Source organism: Palaemon carinicauda, chromosome 35 (genome assembly GCF_036898095.1).
Source record: "Palaemon carinicauda isolate YSFRI2023 chromosome 35, ASM3689809v2, whole genome shotgun sequence".
In the NCBI taxonomy this organism is placed as follows: domain Eukaryota; kingdom Metazoa; phylum Arthropoda; class Malacostraca; order Decapoda; family Palaemonidae; genus Palaemon; species Palaemon carinicauda.
Genome location: NC_090759.1, coordinates 76,935,687 through 76,948,728, shown reverse-complemented (window position 1 = coordinate 76,948,728; position 13,042 = coordinate 76,935,687). Strand labels below are relative to the sequence as shown.

General features: G+C 33.1%; 1 protein-coding gene across 1 annotated transcript in view; it reads left to right on the top strand.

Moving 5' to 3' along the window:
• Positions 1–13,042, top strand: part of LOC137627372 (uncharacterized) — a 25,733-nt gene that overhangs the window by 1,829 nt on the left and 10,862 nt on the right. The gene's annotated exons all lie outside the window — the stretch shown is intronic.

The following is a 13,042-nucleotide window of genomic DNA, read 5'->3' as shown; positions in this document are numbered from 1 at the left end:
CCAGCGTTGACAGAACGACCCTTTTTCCCCCTTCCTCTTTTGTAATTCATAATGTAATACTCAGTATTTCCGGTGCTCATAAGAACCGTTTTGCCAACGCCATCCCCCTGATTCCTTCCTTTCCTCCGCGCTGTTATTTTAAGGCTATTCGGAGGGTGCTTTGACGTGGAAGCTAATTGTTGAACTGGTGAGGTTTTTGTTAGGTCACGTGATATGTGTATATTATGTATAATATACATACACAGACACACACACACACACACACACACATATATATATATATATATATATATATTTATTTATAAATACAGTATATTATATGTATTTTATATTATATATTTTATTATGAGTGTATGTGTGCTGTATGTTTATATGCGTATACACATTTTCCCCTAGATCTTAAATCAAATTATTTGTGTATATATGCATAATATACATGTATACATACATGCATATATTATATATATAATATTACATACTGTATATTATATGTATTTTTTATAACATGTTTTATTGTGTGTGTATGTTTAAATGCACATCCACACACGCTATATATATATATATATATATATGTGTGTGTGTGTGTGTATATATATATATATAGTATATATATATGTATATATAATATATATATATACATATATATATATATATATATATATATATCTCCTTATTGAATATTAATCATCAAAACCAGTCCCTTAAATACTTACAGATCCCAATAACCAAAAAAATATCAAATTTAATCTCAACCAAAGCAATGATTTTTTTTTTTCACCGGCATTGATGAGTGTGGCATATAGCTTCGCTACTTCAACCCATTTACGTTGCGCAAATCGAATTTTCTCTTCTTTCATCCCAAATAAATTTGCCCTAGGTCGAACCACTGTTGAAATACGAATTTGATAGTACGAAAGGACCTATGAAAATGGCCCATTTTTATTGGGAGCGCCTCCCCTAATTCGACTTCAATTTACATTCGGATTTGGAATTGTTTTATTGAAGGTCTGGAGCTGGTAATCTATGAGGGACGTTTCTCTCTCTCTCATCTCTCCTCTCTCTCTCTCTCTCTCTCTCTCTCTCTCTCTGTCTAAGCACGTCTATTGAAAGCTATTTAACTTCTATAGAGACGTCTTCGCTTTTATTGTTTTAAATCTAGTTTCATATACAAACTATATCGGCGACAATGACCTTCTATGTCAGGATGCCAGAAAAATCTCTCTCTCTCTCTCTCTCTCTCTCTCTCTCTCTCTCTCTCTCTCTCTCTCTTGTCTAAGCACGTCTATTGAAAGCTATTTAACTTCTATAAAGACGTCTTCGCTTTTATTGTTTTAAATTTAATTTCCTTTTATCCTTGATTTATAACAAACTATATCGGTGACAATGACCTTCGATGTCAAGATGCCAGAAAAATCTCTCTCTCTCTCTCTCTCTCTCTCTCTCTCTCTCTCTGTAACTGAAATTTTAATATCTTTTTCTCTTTTTCGCTATTATGTCTGCTTTAATCAGTAATTTTGAAATTAGATCATTACTCATGAGGGTAATGAGGGACATTCTCTCTCTCTCTCTCTCTCTCTCTCTCTCTCTCTGTCTGTCTAAGCATGTCTATTGAAAGCTATTTAACTTCTATATAGAGACGTCTTCGCTTTTATTGTTTAAATCTGATTTCCTTTTATCCCTGATTTATAACAAACTATATCGGCGACAATGACCTTCGATGTCAGGATGCCAGAAAAATCTCTCTCTCTCTCTCTCTCTCTCTCTCTCTCTCTCTCTCTGTCTAAGCACGTCTATTGAAAGCTATTTAACTTCTATAAAGACGTCTTCGCTTTTATTGTTTTAAATATAATTTCTTTTTATCCCTGATTTATAACAAACTTTATCGGCGACAATGACCTTAGATGTCAGGATGCCAGAAAAATCTCTCTCTCTCTCTCTCTCTCTCTCTCTCTCTCTCTCTCTCTGTCTAAGCACGTGTATTGAAAGCTATTTAACTTCTACAAAGACGTCTTCGCCTTTATTGTTTTAAATCTAATTTCCTTTTCTCTCTCTCCTCTCTCTCTCTCTCTCTCTCTCTCTCTCTCTCTCTCTCTCTGTCTAAGCACGTCTATTGAAAGCTATTTAACTTCTATAAAGAACGTCTTTGCTTTTATTGTTCTAAATCTAATTTCCTTTTATCCCTGATTTATAACAAACTATATCAGCGACAATGACCTTCGATGTCAGGATGCCAGAATCTCTCTCTCTCTCTCTCTCTCTCTCTCTCTCTCTCTCTGTAACAAATTTTACAAATAATCTTTTTCTATTATTTCGCTATTATGTCTGCTTTAATCTGTAATTTTGAAATTATATCATTATCCATACACTCCAAAATCAAACCATTGTTCTCTAGTCTTGGATAGTGCTATAACCTCTGTACCATGGTCCTTCAACTGTCTTGGGATAGAGTTCTCTTGCCTGAGGGTACACTCGGGCACACTTTTCTATCTAATTCCTCTTCCTCTGGTTTTGTTAAAGTTTTTATATTTTATATGGAAAATATTTATTTTAATGTTGTTACTGTTCTTAAGAAATTTTAATTTTTCCCTTTTTCCTTCCCTCACTGAGCTATTTTCCCTGTTGGGGCCCTGGGCTTATAAAATTCTTTCTTTTCCTTATTTATTTTAATGTTGTTACTGTTCTTAAGATATTTTATTTTTCCTTTTTCCTTTCCTCACTGAGCTATTTTCCCTGTTGGGGCCCCTGGGCTTGTAACATCCTGCTTTTCCTTATTTATTTTAATTGTTGTTACTGTTCTTAAGATATTTTATTTTTTCCTTTTTTCCTTTTCTCACTGAGCTATTTTCCCTGTTGGGGCCCATGGGCTTATAACATCCTGCTTTTCCTACTAGAGTTTTAGCTTGGCAAGTAATAATAATAATAATGATAATAATAATTAATCATATGCCATTCTTCCACTTATGTTATTCCTACCATCTATGACTGTTCTCTCGATTTTGATCCACTTATTAGATTTATCAAGTTAGACTTTGATTTTTTTTTCTTGGTTTGATTATTATGATACACTTCTTGAAACGCAATCAGAATTTAATCCAAAGTAGTTACTCTGGGTGGAGGAATTTGATTTTTTTAGGCGTCGGATGTAAATGAAATGTCTTTTGGTTGAATTAATCATTTAATTATTTATTATTTAATGTCAATAATGGTTTCTTTTTTCTTTTGAGATTCTTGAGTGTTTAATAAAAAAAAACTCAAAACTAACAACTATTGCATCTATTATCTATCAAAAAAAACATCCCAACATACAGCTACATTTTCAAGTTGTGATGAGATTCTCTTGTTACAGTTATATAATTCTCTCTCTCTCTCTCTCTCTCTCTCTCCTCTCTCCTCTCTCTCTCTCTCTCTAAGCACGTCTATTGAAAGCTATTTAACTTCGCTTTTATGGTTTTAAATCTATTTTCTATTAGTCTTGACCTTCGATGTTAGGATGCTAGAAAATCTCTCTCTCTCTCTCTCTCTCTCTCTCTCTCTCTCTCTCTCTCTGTCTAATCACGTGTATTGAGAGCTATTTACTTCTATAAAGACGTCTTCGCTTTTATTGTTTTAAATCTAATTTCCTTTTATCCCTGATTTTTAACAAACTATATCGGCGACAATGACCTTCGATGTCATGATGCCAGAAAAATCTTCTCTCTCTCTCTCTCTCTCTCTCTCTCTCTCCTCTCTCTGTAACTGAAATTTTAATATCTTTTCTATTTTACGCTATTATGTCTGCTTTAATCTGTAATTTTGAAATACACTCCATACACTCCAAAATAAAACCATTGCTCTCTAGTCTTGGATAGTGCTATAACCTCTGTACCTATGGTCTTCAACTGTCTTGGGATAGAGTTCTCTTGCCTGAGGGTACACTCGGGTACACTATTCTATCTAATTCATCTTCCTCTGGTTTTGTTAAATTTTTATAATTTATATAGGAAATATTTATTTTAATGTTGTTACTGTTCTTAAGATATTTTATTTTTCCTTTTTTCCTTTCCCGCACTGAGCTATTTTCCCTGTTGGGGCCCTGGGCTTTAACATCTTGCTTTTCCTTATTTATTTTAATGTTTTTACTGTTCTTAAGATATTTTATTTTTCCTTTTTTCCTTTTCCGCACTGAGCTATTTTCCCTGTTGGGGCCCTGGGCTTTAACATCCTTGCTTTTCCTTATTTATTTTAATGTTGTTACTGTTCTTGAGATATTTTATTTTTCCTTTTTTCCTTTCCTCTCTGAGCTATTTTCCCTGTTGGGGCCCCTGGCCTTATAACATCCTGCTTTTCCTACTAGGGTTTTAGCTTAGCAAGTAATAATAATAATAATAATAATAATTAATAATATGCCATTTTTCCACTTATGTTATTCATACCGTCTATGACTGTTCTCTCGATTTTGATCCACTTATTAAAATTATGAAGTTAGACTGATTCTTTTCCTGGTTTAATTATTATGATACACTTCTTGAAACGTAATCAGAATTTAATCCAAAGTGGTTACAGTGTGCAGGAGGAATTTGATTTTTTTTAGGCGTCGGATTTAAGTAAAATGTCTTTAGGTTGAATTATTCATTTAATTATTTATTATTTAATGTCCATAATGGTTTCTTTTTTCTTTGAGATTCTCGAGTGTTTAATCAAATAACTTGAAACTATTACATTTATCAAAAGACATATAACATATACATTTTCAAGTCGGGAAGATATTCTCTTATTACCGTTATATATTCTCTCTCTCTCTCTCTCTCTCCTCTCTCTCTCTCTCTCTCTCTCTCTCCTCTAAACCTGTCTTTTGAAAAGCTATTTAACTTTTATAAGGACATCTTCGCCTTCAATAGATTTAAATTTAATTTCCTTTTATTCATTATTTATCACAAATCATATCGGCGTCAATGACCTTCGATGTTAGGATGCTAGAAAAACTCTCTCTCTCTCTCTCTCTCTCTCTCTCTCTCTCTCTCTCTCTCTCTCTCTAATTTTCTAAAGCAAGATTTCAATAACGCTCAGCAAATGTTTACCCATTACACTGTATTACAGCAAGGCCTCGAACACGTAGAAGGGGGGGGGGGGAGTGGATGAGAGGTGGGGGTGAGTGAGTAAGGGAGCTGGGTTGGGGGGGGGGTTGAGGGGCAGGGGGTTGAGTAAGTAACCACCAGCACGTATTAATCATCACTTGATATTTTGAGAAGTCTCCGAAAACGGGATATATGGAGAAGTTTCTTCCACTCCTCCCGCCTACTGTTCAGGGGGACTGTGGGCGTAGGGGGATGGCTAGGGGCTAGCTCTTGTCATAATTCACCGTCTTTTGACACCCTCTCTTCCCGTTTTTTATGACCCGTGACTCTGGGAGGCGCTAGAGCGTGTAGGAGAAAGTATGGCGGCTGTGTTTGTGAGCCGAATGTACACATATATAAATATGTTTTCGCTTTACCGTCCTTTTCATTTTTTTTCCTTGTCTGAAGGGGATGTGGCGGATTGTTATAGTTTTCTTTCTTTCTTGCTTTTTTTTTTTTTAAACTTATTTTAGGTTCATTCAAGATGTTAGCTCAGGACAATGGCACTTTTTCTTGTAATTTTTTTTTTTTTTTTTATGCAATGTAGATTTATTTGTTTGTTGTTTATTTTCATTATGTAAATATTTAACGAGCTACATTTTTACCTATGATAAAATGAAGCAAACGCCATCATTAAAAAGTTACATTTTTACCTAATATAGAATATAGGAAACGCCTTCATCAAAGTGGTATTTACATTGGAAAAACTGGTTTTATTTCCCCATAAACAAACGAATACATGTTTTAGGTGACTTAAAGGTTAGAGAAGAACAGTTTATTAAGCTTATAGATGGGATTGTACCAAGAAATTAAAAATTAAAGCAGACATTAACAGGACATCAAAAACTCAGTACAGCTTACAGCTTTGAGCAAAGATACAGGAAGGGGGAATATTATGGTACAAAGATAAAGGCAATAGGTAAATAGCATTTAAATCGTCGCATTTTTTGTATTTGTAAATATTAATATTTGCAAAAGGAGACAATATTAAAAAGAAGAGAAAAAAAAAGACCATTATGTACTAATTCTTATTAAAATTTTCACATTTTTTTTGTTTAGTTACGTAAGCTTGCTCATTTCTCATCCGAGAAGCAGTAGGCTATATTTCTTATTACATCGCTTTACTCTAGTAGAGTCTTAATGCTGGTTCTTTGAACATTCATGGGTTTTTGCAAGAGACTAATATTTCATACGAGAAATTTTTATCATTATAAGATTATGAATTTTAGTAGGCTTATCATTATTTATATATATATATATATATATATGTGTGTGTGTTTATATATGTACAGTATATAATTACATGTATATATTTATTTATATATATAATATATATATATATATGTGTATATATATATATATATAATATACCATTGGCATTGGAATTTAGTGCAATAAGAAATAAGTGAATTAAAGAACTTTCTTCACAGGAAAACCAAATTTTCTAATGAATGTATCCACGCAGATATATTTTTTTTTTTGCCCCTTTCTTACTGTTGATACCTTAATATAGTGAAAGGGTTCGTGTATCGCCATGATCAGCAAAGCTGTACTGTTAGGTCACCCAGATTAGGTTGGTTTGCTGTGAGCGGTCAGACTAAAATCTCCCATTACCAATCTGCAGTGGCCAGCGTAATGATGTAAATTGGCCAATTGCAGACGTGACTATAGACATGTCTGAGGCCTTTGTCCTGCGGGAGGATAGAAACGGCTGTACTGATTGTTGTTGTTGTTGTTGTAGATTGCCTGGCAATTCTGGCCTAGACATGGAATCTTGCAAATATGCAACCCGTATGCAGATATGTAATTCACGTTTGATGTGTAATAGTGTGACATAACGCTTATTTGTGAACACCGCGCAATGAACAGGGGTTGTTTCTCTCTAAAGATGATATTAATCTTTAAATCTATCTGCGGAATAATTTTTTTATCTTAAGCGTGAAGACAGTTAATACTACTACTAATAGTAATTATTATTATTATCATCATCATCATCATCATCACTGGTTTCCATTCCCATCGAATACAAGTAGAGCTTCACGCTCCTCATGAAGAAACATTTTATTATCTACCCTAAATAGTATTTATATATGTTTACCGGGAGTCCATCGATTTTCTTTTTGATAATATGGTTTATATAAGAACTAGAGATTATCTTAGAATTGCTGAATCCATTTTAATAACTTTGTTAATGTTATATTATGCGGTTGGGATGACAGTGGACATGTTCCTCAGCTTTTGGTAGTTTTTATACTAAATTGGAACTGCGCACCCATGTAATATTGCGCATAATTGAAATGAGAGAGAAATTGAAATATTTTAAGTGAGAGGCATTGGATGTAACTAAAGTAATGTTTTTTAAAGTTTTAAAGGTCGCTCGTGAATCGCAGAGGTAAGGGGACAGTTCCATCCTGTTCGTAATACTGGGGCATGCAGTTAATTCTAATAGTCAGGCCTTCTCCATCATGAGGTTCAATACTACACAGTATTCTAGAAGTTTTGTTCCAGCTGTGACCAAGTTGTGGAATGATCTTCCTTATCGGGTAGTTGAATCAGTAGAAATTCAAAAGTTTAGACTTTGCAACTAATGTTTTGCTGTTGAACAGGTTTACATAAGTCTTTTTATAGTCTACATATAAATTATCTGTTTTAATGATTTTAATGTTTTTTTAAAATATTTTATTTTAATATTTTATTACTATATATATCATTTATTTATTTCTTTTCCTCACTAGGCTATTTTCCCTGTTGGAGCCCTTGATCTTATAACATCTTGTTTTTCTAACTAGGGTTGTAGCTCAGCTAATAATAATAATAATAATAATAATAATAATAATAATAATAATAATAGGAAATTGCCACAGAGAGTAACCCGTCAAAAATTTAGACATGCCTAACTACAACAAGGCAATTTCGGCAATTGGTAGGAGATTGTGTTTTCAACTCTCTGGCCCCTCTCCACCCAAGCCAGGACCAGGGAGGGCCAAGCAATGGTTGCTGATGACTCAGCACGTAGAGCTATAGGCTTCCCCATACTCCCCCCTATCCTTAGCCCACAAGGATGGTGAGGTTGCAGACACTATTAGAAACTATAGAACTTGAGCGGGTCTTGAACCCTAGTCCAACAGGTTATTGTAATGATAAGAAGTTGAGTTTTGGATTATCGTTGTCGTATCCTGGTTCTGTTGTGTGATAAATTTTGCTCATCTATTTTTTTCCAATTGGTGGAAGTTATTTATTTAGTTATTTAGTTATTTATTTAGTTATTTACTTAGTTATTTAGTTTATTATTTAGTTATTTAGTTATTTATTTAGTTTATTTATTTATTTACTTACTTAGTTATTTAGTTTTTTATTTAGTTATTTACTTAGTTATTTAGTAATTTATTTTGTTATTTATTTAGTTTAATTTATTTGTTTATTTAGTTATTTACTTGGTTATTTAGTTATTTATTTAGTTATTAATTTATTTAGTTATTAATTTATTTAGTTGAGTTATTTATTTAGTTTAGTTATTTATTTATAGTTATTTATTTAGTTAATTAATTATTTATTTAGAGTCAAAGAGTCATTGCATTTACGGGAAACAGGAGAAACGTCAGAAGAATAGGATGGGAGATCCCGAGGACGACGAAGAAGTGAAATAAGAGGAGGAGAACAGGGAATAATAAGAATGTGAAGTGAATTGAAAGAGGTTTAGAAAAAAATAAAGAAAATGTGAATAATAAAAAGAGTCAACTGATTGAGGGGAATAAAAAAAAGCGGATTACTTTAAAAAAAATATCAAGAAACATAAAATTGAGGTTGAGAATTTGAAATATTGATAATAGATGAAAAAAGAATACTATGAAGAAAATATTAATAAAAAAAACAATAATCGATGGATTAATTGGAATTAAGAAAGAGGAAAATAAGCCTTTTAAAAATCAAGAAACATAGAAATGAGATAAAAAATGAAAAAAAAAAAACCGGTAAAGATGAAGAAAAAAAAATAACGAGAAATAATGTTAACGGATAAACAAGTCAATGGATTGAGGGAGAGAAGAAAGAAGAAAATTTGAAAAAATCAAGAAACATAGAAATGAGATAAAGAATGAAAAAAAAAAACCGGTAATAGATGAAGAAAAAAAATAACGAGAAATAATGTTAACGGATAAACAAGTCAATGGATTGAGGGAAAGAAGAAAGAAGAAAGAAGAAAATTTGAAAAAATCAAGAAAGCAAGAAGCAAGATCATGGGGTAGTGCCATTACCAATAAAAATCAAGTAATTTGAATAGAGATTAAGATTTAAGAAGCTGGGTAATAGATAAAGAGAAAGAAGGGGAATTAATAGAAAAAGAAGTAGAAAGAAAAAGAAAAAGAAGAAGGAGATCATGGGTAGTGCCATCATTACCGATAAAAATCAAGAAACATAAATAGAGAGAAAGCATTAAGAAAATGGGTGACCGATAAAAAGGAAGAATTAATAGAAAAAAAACAGAAAGGAAAAAAAACTAGAGAGAGAGAGAGAGAGAGAGAGGAGAGAAGAGAGAGAGAGAGGAGAGAGAGAGAGTAATATAAATAGAGATAAAAAATTAAGAAAATGGGTGATCGATAAAAAAGGAAGAATTAATAGAAGAAGAAGCAGAAAGGAAAAAAACGAGAGAGAGAGAGAGAGAGAGAGAGAGAGAGAGAGAGAGAGAGAGTAGTAGATAAAGAAAAGAAGGGGAATTAATAGAAGAAGAAGTAGAAAGAAAAAGAAAAAACAAGAGAAAGTAAAGAAGAAGAAAGATCATGGGTAGTGACATCATCACCCATAAAAATCAAGTAATATAAAAAGAGATAAAGAATTAAGAAAATGGGTGATCGTTAAAAAGGAAGAATTAATAGAAGAAGAAGCAGAAAGGAAAAAAACGAGAGAGAGAGAGAGAGAGAGAGAGAGAGAGAGAGAGAGAGAGAGAGTAGATAAAGAAAAAGAAGGGGAATTAATAGAAGAAGAAGTAGAAAGAAAAAGAAAAAACAAGAGAAAGTAAAGAAGAAGAAAGATCATGGGTAGTGACATCATCACCCATAAAAATCAAGTAATATAAAAGAGATAAAGAATTAAGAAAATGGATGATCGATGAAAAGGAAGAATTAATAGAAGAAGAAGCAGAAAGGAAAAAAACGAGGAGAGAGAGAGAGAGAGAGAGAGAGAGAGAGAGAGAGAGAGAGAGAGAGTAGATAAAGAAAAAGAAGGGGAATTAATAGAAGAAGAAGTAGAAAGAAAAAGAAAAAACAAGAGAAAGTAAAGAAGAAGAAAGATCATGGGTAGTGACATCATCACCCATAAAAATCAAGTAATTTTAAAAGAGAGAAAAGAATTAAGAAAATGGGTGATCGATAAAAAGGAAGAATTAATAGAAGAAGCAGAAAGGAAAAAAAACAAGAGAGAGAGAGAGAGAGAGAGAGAGAGAGAGAGAGAGAGAGAATAATACTATTTATTAAAAAAATGCGTAAAAATAAAAATATACTTCGAATACCGGAGTCAATAATTCTGCAGCCGGGAATTGAAGCACAAGGAGAGAGAGAGAGAGAGAGAGAGAGAGAGAGAGAGAGTAAGTAAAGAAGAAGCCAGATCATGGGGTTTGTGCCATCATCACCGAAGACGTCTGTCATCCAGCTGTCATATCCCGACCCCACCCGTCACTCGTTCGCGGCTCGCAATAGCTATGACACCTCGACAAATAACAACCTTCTTAGGACCACTTCCGTCAAAACCGAATGTGACACCCTCTCCGAAAACTCCCTCTGATCTCCTAGGCCCCCCCCCCCCTCTCCCTCTCTCTCTCTCCCCTCCCTCTCCATCTCTCTCTGCTTGGTGGCGGAAAAAGAAGGAAACCAGCGAGAGGTAGTTAGTGGCACTCTTAAGTTGTGTTTGTCGTGGAAGAGCCATTGATGATGATGATGATGTTATTTACATATGTTTTTATGTCATTACAATTATTTTTTATCCCTCCCCCTCCCTCGCCCCCTCCGAAATCCCCCCTCCCCCTAAATCTTTCTCTTTTTGGTAGTTAGTGGCCCTCAAGTTGTTTGCCGTGGAGCCAATGATGATATTTTCATAATATATTTTTTATGTCTTTGCAATCACTTTTATTCTCTCTCTCTCTCTCTCTCTCTCTCTCTCTCTCTCTCTCTCTGTGTTTGTTGTGTTTTAACGCCTTTGTTTACCGTGAGGAAATAGATTATTTATTTCGGAAATAGTATTACAACTTCTCTGGCGATGACGTACCATTTGTAAGTTCTTGGTTTATGACTGAGGTTGAAATAGATATTTGTTATTGTTATTACTCGTAAATGTTATTTGTTTTTGTAACATTTTAGTGTTTAGAGGAAGGCAGGATACGTATTGTTTTGTTTTATTTTAATTACTACCAATGTGTTTATCGTGTTTTTGTAAACAATAGACTTGCAACGCCAGATGATGCAAAAAAAAACGAAAAATCGGTGATTTCGTATTTTTCCTTTTAACTGGTAACATTCCAGTAAATAGAGGGGCACTCAGTAGAGCGCAGACCTCCGCCGTGGCAGATTATTTCTCGACCTTTTGCTTGACCTCGACCTTGACCTTTGGCGTTAACGTATATCAATTGGCGTGGATTTAATACAGTTAAATATAAACCCAGTTTGAAGTCTCTGTGACAACGATGTCCAAACTTATGGCTGATTACGTGAATTCAACATTTTGCTTGACCTTTGACCTTGAGCCTCCTAAATGTAATGATTTCCAGCCTTTTATATAACAATTAATCCATGCAAGTTTCATTATTCCATGATTAAAATTGTGGCCAGGAAGCTGTTCACAAACAAACATACAAACACAGGTAACACATAACCTCCTTCCAACTTCGTTCGCGGAGTTAATTAGCTAAAGCTTGAGTCGTTATGAGTATGTAAGGTAATTGCGCAGTTACATTCATAGTAATTACGTAGTTGTGTCGTAAGTAATTTGAATATTCATATTCTTAAAATGTAGCTGTGACGTTGAACAAAAACATCCTTAATTTAAAAGTCAAATCACAATAGAACTTGAAGTCGATAAGTTGCGATTGCCAGTTGAATAAATGGATTAATCAGTTGGTTTCATCTTCCAATATGTTTCATGCAATTTGAAATGTAACTTTTAAGATTATTTAGAGTTATTTAAAACGTTTTGTCTGCTGCAACATAATGGAAATGCAGATGTTATTAACACACATACACGTACAAAAATATGTAGTATAATATATATATGTGTATATATATATATATATATATATATATATATATATATATATATACATATATATATATATATATATTTATGGATAGATACATACATACATACATACATACATACGTACATACACATAAGTTAATTGTGTTTATTGTTTTTATAATTTATTCACACTCGCGTGCGCGCGGACACATATACTATATATATATATATATGTATATATATATATATATATATATATATATATATATATATATATATATATATATATATATATATATATATATATAAAATATCTCATTAACAAGAAAGAAAAAAAGATCTATATATTCATCCACATTCATTTACATTAAAAAATAATTTATTCAGCAACGAAGAAAAATATAAATCACAACAAGATGGCAATATTTGTAAATAAGACATTAGATTTTAGGAGAGAATTAATGTCTGGAAAAAAAGAGAACGAATGTGATGCACGTTGTTTCTCGTGGCGAAATATGGATCGTTAATGTCTTCTAGAGCGAATATTCATTTTAGAATCTTGCTGAATACTTAAGCGATTATAAATATCGGAGCGTTTATAGGGTGACGGCCAGATCCCGTAGAAAACGGGAATATTCTGAACTGTGGCCGTCGTTCTAAAAACGATTTTGGCGGGAGAAGCTAACTTAAAAAACCCACCTAACTTATGCTAAAAGCCGTGTCATTAC